General features: G+C 36.5%; 1 long non-coding RNA gene across 1 annotated transcript; it reads left to right on the top strand.

The window, feature by feature from the left end:
- Nucleotides 1-5,889: 5,889 nt before the first annotated feature.
- On the top strand, nt 5,890-7,874 carry LOC139686452 (uncharacterized). The gene is made up of 3 exons (XR_011700377.1): nt 5,890-6,033; nt 6,647-6,848; nt 7,758-7,874. It is a non-coding gene; the product is annotated as an uncharacterized lncRNA (long non-coding RNA).
- The last annotated feature ends 460 nt before the right edge of the window (nt 7,875-8,334 follow it).

Here is an 8,334-nt window from a genome sequence, read left to right as displayed (position 1 = left end):
CTAATCCGTTCAGTTGGTCATGTGTCGTCGTGCTGGACGGAGGTGAGTGATTACTTGTCTGATATTCGCGCCTTTTTTCATTATTATTGGTTGTTTCATGTAATAACTCGTGCTTGTGAAAAATGGTGCATTTCGTTGGGTTCGAGGTAATTATTTAATTATTACTGTGACAGAGATAGATATGTCAATTCCCTCGTAATTATGGAACACAAGTGTCGACTGATTTTCCGTGCGATTGCTATGAACTTATCAGTTCGATGTTTACCAGCGGGAAGTGTAATTACATCATAATTTACAATGAAACGGGAAATAGAGCCATTCCGATTGATTTCAAAATATAATTAATTCCGAGAAGACGGAGAGATCGTGGCACGCGATTAAATGAGTCGTTACGAATTTCCTTCACTGAGATTGTGGATTTCTTCTTTTGACGCCAGGGAACAAAAATCTGTCTATTTTTTACTCCTAAATTCACTTTAACCAAGTATTTTATGGCATTCAGTCATCTGCAGTTGGCCCGCTGCATTTGCGCTTCTTCCACTCGAGATTGTTGAAAGTCGGTACTGTTTTCCATAGATGTACTTGTCACATCTCATTGCATTATGCTTCCATACTCATTCAAAGGTTATTCCAAATTATTAATTAATTTTTAAAAGAACTGGAATCCAATTCGTGTGTAAGTCTGTCGAAAGAAAGCGGTGCAGATTCAAATTAATTGAGCGTACGCGTTCCAAGAGAAAAGTCAAGGTTTTTAAGGTCTAAGAGGTGCGCCCTATTTTACTATGAGTCTCTCTCTCTGCCTCAGACCGGGGTTCAAATAACTCTAAGGGAAAATTGCTCAATTAGTATCGTCGAATTCCATGTTTCGAACACTCGTAGCTTCACTTTAAGCGACTAATTTTAGGCAAACGACACATTACGAAATTTCCTCCTCTATACCCTTTAATTTAAAATTATTTTAATTGAAAACGTAACTGGATATAGTTTTTATTGCAAAAAACCAGGTTTAACGTTCAACGTAAAAATGAGAGGTTCAGCATTTTTTTGAAATAAAATTATATTATCAAAATGGTCAACTTTGTCACGCGCATTCTGGAGTGTTTTTATTTTATCTAACTTTTTAAAATCTTTTTCAGGGTCTGTGTATGTGTGTGTGGATGAAGATTTCATGGATTGACACTGCTGTGTGTGCGAGTGCGAGAGGGAAATATCTGGAAGTGAAGGAATGCAATAAGGTTCCCTAGGTAATGGAACTTCGGAGAATCCTGCGAATAGGAATAATTGTAAGTTGAGACATTTTTGTATTATCTTAAAATATTTTATTTGTGAATATATTTTCAATGCATACAATGATCGGTGTTAAAGACGTCCACGTCGGATTGACCTCTGCCATGGAAGGCCATATTTAAGCTTCCCTCTCTTCCTCGCCCAATCTTTACTCTCCCCCTACCTAATACATCTCCCAGAAATTTTTCTTCCTTAAAGTGATTCCTTGAAATGATTGTCGTCAAATTTGTTTGGCGCATTATAGTCGGTTTTTGCAGTTTTTCGGCTTTCCTGATAAGTTTTGAATTCCGTTTTGGTTTCGGAATCTGATATAAGCGTCTAATTTTGTAAATACACATTATAAAATCCTTTTGTAATCTCAGGTTTAAAAGAATAGGTAATTAATTGTTTCTTTGCTGTCTTGTTCAATTGTATGAGAGTAAATTGTTTTTTTGAAACTTTTTCTTACGGCTGTGAACAGTTTGTCTATAATTCAACCATCACATCTTTTTACTTCGGCTTTAAGATTCGTGTTCTAATTCTGTGACGAATGGAGAAACGTATTAATATACATTTATGGAAATCACTTTTCCTAAAGGAAATAATTGAAAAAGGCCGGACATTCGTTTTTCAATTCCTGGAATAAAACATTGGCGATGAAGGAATCCCTCATCGCTGTACCGTAAGTTGACACTTTTTTGTTGACCTTGAAGTATGTTGAGCCACTGCGCATTTTTGCGAGGGTGATGTATTCCTCGATAACGACATGAGTCAGCTGCTTGATTCCTACCCAATCGACTAAGTAATCAAGAGCGATGGAAATACGGACGCTATGGAATAGTTTCTCTAAGTCGAAGGGTGAAGTAATCTCATAATGAGGGTGATTTACGTGTTGAAAATTAACAAGGAAAATTCAATGGTTTTTGATGCCAGATGTATCTGTGGATCCACCTGCGAACATATACTACCTTAATCAAAAAGTTCCCGGAATTTATTCAGAAAATTAAAAATACAAGTTTATTCATCTAAATCTATATTGTCCCCTTCAAAGTAATCCCCATCGACTGCAACACACTTATGCCAGCGCTTGATCCAATCCTCGAAACATTTTTTATATTCGGTTTTCGGTATGTCCATCAGTGCTTCCTGCGATTTTTCCATTACTTCCTCTCGGCTGCTAAAACACGTTCCCAGTAATGGTTTTTTAACTCGATTGAACAGGAAGAAGTCACAGGGAGCCAAATCAGGTGAATTCGGTGGCTGTTGGATGGTATTTGTTGCATTTTTCGTCAAAAAATTACGAATAATGATAGCACTGTGCGACGGTGCGTTATCATGGTGCAAAATCCACGAGTTTTCTACCCACATTTCTGGTCTCTTTCGGCGAATTGCTTCACGCAAACGTCTCATAACGCCCAAATAATACTCTTTGTTTACTGTCTGGCCTTCTGGCAAAAATTCATGATGCACTACACCGTTGTAATCCATGAAAACCGTCAGCATTGCCTTCTTTTTTGACTGAAAACGACGTGGTTTTTTTGGTCTCGGCTCATTTGGTGAACGCCATTCACTTGCCTGATGTCTGGATTGCGTGTCGTACTCATAAACCCACGTCTCGTCTCCAGTAATGATCCTTTTGATGAATGTGGGATCGGATTCAGCCTCGCAAATCATGTCTTTTGCGACGTCAACACGGTCTCTTTTTTGCATGAAATTGAAGTACTTTGCTGCTACACGACGGAAACCCAAATCATTAACCACAATGTCTTGGGCGGATCCATAGGCAATGTTCAAGTCCTCCGCTATTTCTCTGATGGTTAATTTGCGGTTATTGACCAACATTTCTTTTACTTTCACCGACTTTCGATGTCGATGGTCTGCCACTGCGTTCATCATCTTCGATTGACTCACGACCACTTCTGAACCGCTCGTGCCACTGGTAAACGACCGTTTTTTTTAGAGAATCGTTGCCGAAACACTTTTCCAACATTTCCAACGTCCGTGCGCCACTAAATCCGTTTTTTACGCAAAATTTAATACAAGTTCGTTGTTGCAAATTTAAATCCATTTCTGCAATTGTAAAAAATCGCCAACACACACAGAGATAGATGTACTCTTGGCTACGTAACTTTTGCAAATGTCAAGTTATGACACTAAGATTTAAAGGGAATATCAACAACAGATGCACCAATTTAACAAAAAAAACAGAACTCAAATCGGAACGATGGGAGCGCCACACGGTGGTTATTCCGGGAACTTTTGTATCAAGGTAGTATATACTCTGTATCGAGCCACTGCGAGAAATTGAACTTTTGGGAGTTCCACAGTTTGATAATAAATAACGCGTGGAACGTTTGGGATTTCGATGTTTAAACTTAAGCCCTTATTCGTGTCATAAGTTTGGTGCGTCGATCGAGTTTGTTTTTGACGCCAATGATTGATGGCGGCGTTGTGGTCAATGATAAGCCGAAGTTTGTAATCTGATTTGTCCAGCATTTTTCTTGTTTGTAGTGTGACTTATTCCCGTTAGGGGTCTTTAAATTTAAGTTTGCATTTTTATTTTTTGCCTTCATGTCCTTAATCAAATGGACCTTTTTTTAAATATTGAAAAAGCTTGGGCCCATATTCAATAGGATCATCCACAATGATGCATACTTTGCAATCTCAAATTCTGACGCCTTGTTATAAATGAGGTTCAATTGTTTCACCTAACCCTGCCATTGAGCTGCCTCGTCGTGTTACGCCGAAAGGCTTCTCATAATATCAATTACTTGCTGGGCTGTCCACCTATTTACTTGCATGAGTGTCTCATCCATGAGAGGCCGTGAGTGAGGGCCAAGCCTAAGTGTTCAATCAAGCCTACCCTTTTTTTTTCGTTATACGTCACGCAGAGGGCATTCGTGAGGGAACTACTCCTATTCCTAAAATTTTTCGCTACGAACGTTTTGGGTTTTTTTCCCCTAAAGCTTTTACTAGTTTTGGGCTCAATTTGACATTTTTACACAATGAATTTAAATTAAGCACTCAGATTGCACCTCATATTTACCATACAATTAAGATCCCTCAATCCATATCTAAGATGAAGAATATCAGTTTTTTACGGCATCCATCAAACATCATCTACATGTCACTTACAATTGTATAGTATGATATAGGGCAACAGATTGGGAGACGCAACGTACCTGATAGTTTCATTTTCTTTTCGATCGCCAAAACTGCTAACTTAACTATTTAAGGTCTCTTCAAAAGTGCTCACTTTGTGGATATTTACAACTCGGACATATAACGGCTAACCTCTTATTTTTATGGTAAAATTTTAAATTAATCTCGGAAAATAATCGAATGCTACTTCGAAACGGAGAAGATATGAGCATTGTATAGTATTTTGCAATTTTTGATTGGATCAGAAACCTGTAAAATCAATAAAACTATAAACTTAAAAAATTTTTTTCTGATATGTTGCAGGACGAAAAAAATGGATTCTAATGAGAAAAAAAGGACACAAGAAAAACTAATTGAAATAACCAATGGAGTTCAAACGCCACATAACAGGATGCGTTCTGTGCTAGCATGTGTACCTATGAGCAACGGACTTGCCATTTTAGAAGAATGGCAAAGATGCATTCCATTGCAATGCATTGTTGTGGAATTGATGAGTGAAAGGCCAATTAAGGTATAACGGTGATAACACTGCTTTCATCTAAAAGGAATAAAAAGATGAGCGGTAAAGAAAAGTATTTAAGCAATGGTAAAAAAGCAAAGTGCTTTTAATATAGAAATCCACGGATCCGTGGGATAAAGGGTCAAAAAGGTATACCAATAAAGGTACAAAAAATTCACCCTTAAAAAAAACAGTGCACTGTTAACAAAATGCCCAATGGTAACAAAAACATTGATCAATGAAAAATGGTATTTTAGGGTATAGAATAGCCATGATTAGGAAACGGTTTATTTTGCTTATTGTATGTGCTACTTTTTATGTTTGTATGCCATAATCCGCTCTCTTAAAGGTATCAAGACATCCGAAGAAGAAAGAAGACAAGAAACACCACGAATACATAGGCGGGGAAATGTAAAATTTAGATTTGGCCCATTAGGGACGGAATTAATCTCGATTAAGGTTAGGCGTATTTCCGCGTTTAGAATTAAATTTATTGTTTTTGTCGATCCGAATAATCGGTTCTTCATCCTCTATCGCGTGGATTGGTTTGCGACATTTGGTCGTCCTGCCAATTCCGTGACGGTTCATGGAGTTTTGATCTTTGGAATCACTGACACTAAGTGTATATTTTGTATAAACTAATCCGTTCTCTTACAGACTAAGAAGACATGGACCAACTTGGAGGTCTCATGAAGAAAGAAGAAAATAAAAGGACGCATTGATGTGGAGCATGGATACCAACTAATCAAGAATGCTTCTGCGTCAAGAAGAGCACTAGTGATAGGTTTAGATTTGGACCATTAGGGTCGGAATGAATCTCGATTAAAGTTAGGCATATTTCCGAGTTTAGAATTAAATTTATTGTGTTTGTGGCTCCGAATGATGGGTTTTCCTTCCTCTATCACTTGGATTGGCTTGCGACATTTGGTCTTGCAGCCAATTCCGTAATGGTTGACGGAGTTTTGATCTTTGGAACCTCTTGCACAAAGTGTATATTTTGTTTGAAGTAATCCGTTCTCTTACAGACGAAGATGATATGGACCAACTTGGACGTCTTATGAAGAAAGAAGAAAATAGGAGTCATCACTTTCATCTCGCTTTCAAATGTAAGTATTTTTTTCTTGTTATACTTTTTCCAACGTTAATTTCATGATAAATTTTGCAGTTAACTAGTTCAATTTTTACAATTTGCTATGTATGTTTCCATTGCGAAAGCCTTTGCTAACATGCTGTTCATATGTCTCTTCTTATATTGAAAGTACACTCGTTGAATTGGCATTTCGTTTGTCTTGTTAAGAAGTAACACATGAATCACATAATAATTCCGTGGAATAGTTTAGATTCGCTTATTTTTATATCTTAAAAATATGAATAAGTCCTAGTATACAAAAGTTTTTTTTGGTGTCAACAATATGTGTCTTAGTTCAAAAATTTTCCATCTTTTATAATTTGATTTTGGCACTCAAGGTCACCAGCATGGACCATTAGGGATTTAAATAGTTTATGATTTAGATTAATGGTATCACCATAATTTTTTGTTCATATCTGTTACGTTCGTGTGTTTGGCTCTAAGGGAACGATTGTTTCTCTTCCGCCGCGTTTTGTTAGGGTTCGAAGTTCTATCGTTATTAAAATGCTGTTGCGTTTGAGCGAGTTTAGTTCGAAGGAACCGCTTATATTCAATACATTTCTAGTATTTTCCTTTTTCCTTAATTACAGTCTGCCATATATGGAGCAACAAAGTCTACGGTATAAGATATAAGGGACCAAGACCACAGTGTAATTGAGAGTGGACCTTATCAAAAGCAGCGAAGCATGAATAGGTGTAGTAATTATGCAATTGCGGTCGATGGTCGTCAGCCAGCAATACGTCGAATGAGGAAAGAAGAAACGAGGGACTCGCTTAATCACGTTACAGTATGTGAGTATATAGACAATATTTTGCCGTCCCTAGATGCAGGATTTTCCTGATTATATTTTAGCATCTTTTATTTAATATTGATATAAGGAAAGCTTTTTCTATTATTTTATTCATATACAGGTACGTCTTGTTTAGGTTGAAAAATAATCGTATAATATATATTTTACTATGCTAAGTCCACTTTTTAGAGCTCAGACGCATGGTTACCTCGTTAACGTATTCTTACGAAATATATTTCCCCATCTTAAAGTACTGGACATTTACTTTTTAATTGAGGCTGAATTTTTCTGAAATCAAGAGGAATTTAGATATTAATTATTTCGATCTTCTTCAATTTAATTTTATTAAACATTCAGATTCTCAGAAAGAGAGAAAATAAGAAAATGTCTTCCTTCCTTCTACGTCTAAATGTAAAAATGTTGGTTTGGTCAAATGATTTCCAAACGCCATAATGGACACTGGGCAAGCAGGGCAACAAACATTGCGTGCGTTCATGTTCTCACATCCTAATGAAGCACTGGGAATTTTTCTGATTTATGTTGTTTTTTTATGCCTAGGCTTATCGGAATTATCAGAATAAAGGAAATACACCATTTGACTTTTTCCACGTTTCTTTGTTTTCAACTGTCAGGGAGCTTTCTCTATTTTCATTGTTTATGATGAAGAATATCATAATTTTGAAATATTTCCGTAATAATATTTCCAACAGAATATCATGTGTTATGCATAAATATGTCAAATTCTATGAAATGAAGAATGAATTGGTGCCAAATATATTTCAAATATAGATATCTAACCTTTAGGCCTCAAAGTGATTCATGTGAAAACTCGTGTGTGACCTTCCATGTGCAAAAAGATATCATTTGGCAGTATGACTCGATAGTAACTGTAGTTATGACGTCATTTTAGGAGGGGCGCACCGACGATACGCACAGAGGCCTCCATGGATGGGGTGAAGAGGAGACTAAGAAGATTTTGTATTCACTTTTTTATCTTGTAAATTTCATTTTATACGCGTTTCATGTGTAAAATATTCGATGTATTTTGTTTGTAAATATGCCCACTACCATTCAATTATGTTAGAACACACGCACCAATAATGAATCATCGGCTTATATTGTTGATAACACGGAACCTACGTGAAATTTCACTGTGGATTAACTCCAAGCTACGGATTACACGAAACAATAAATTGTTACCTCATTACGTCCGTTGGGGAGCTATTTCGCACTATTGACCTCAGTGGAAAAGGACAACAAGTATCAATCACTGGTCAAACAGTGCAATGTATTAGGATTGATATTAACTATGAGAATTAATTAAAATAATTTAGGGCTTTCAGAAAAGTACATTATAAAATAATGTACGTTTTTCGAAAAAGTTTCAATATACTTTGTTATACCAAACGCTTAGCTCTTTTGGCTTTTATTTTATTTTGAGTTCCATTATTTCAGTGTCATTACTCTTTCATCCTCTCCCCATTATT

Source organism: Hetaerina americana, unplaced genomic scaffold (assembly GCF_022747635.1).
Source record: "Hetaerina americana unplaced genomic scaffold, ioHetAmer1.1.p SCAF_14, whole genome shotgun sequence".
Taxonomy (NCBI): domain Eukaryota; kingdom Metazoa; phylum Arthropoda; class Insecta; order Odonata; family Calopterygidae; genus Hetaerina; species Hetaerina americana.
Note: the sequence above shows the minus strand (reverse complement) of the source record. Positions and strands in the feature narration are given on the sequence as shown.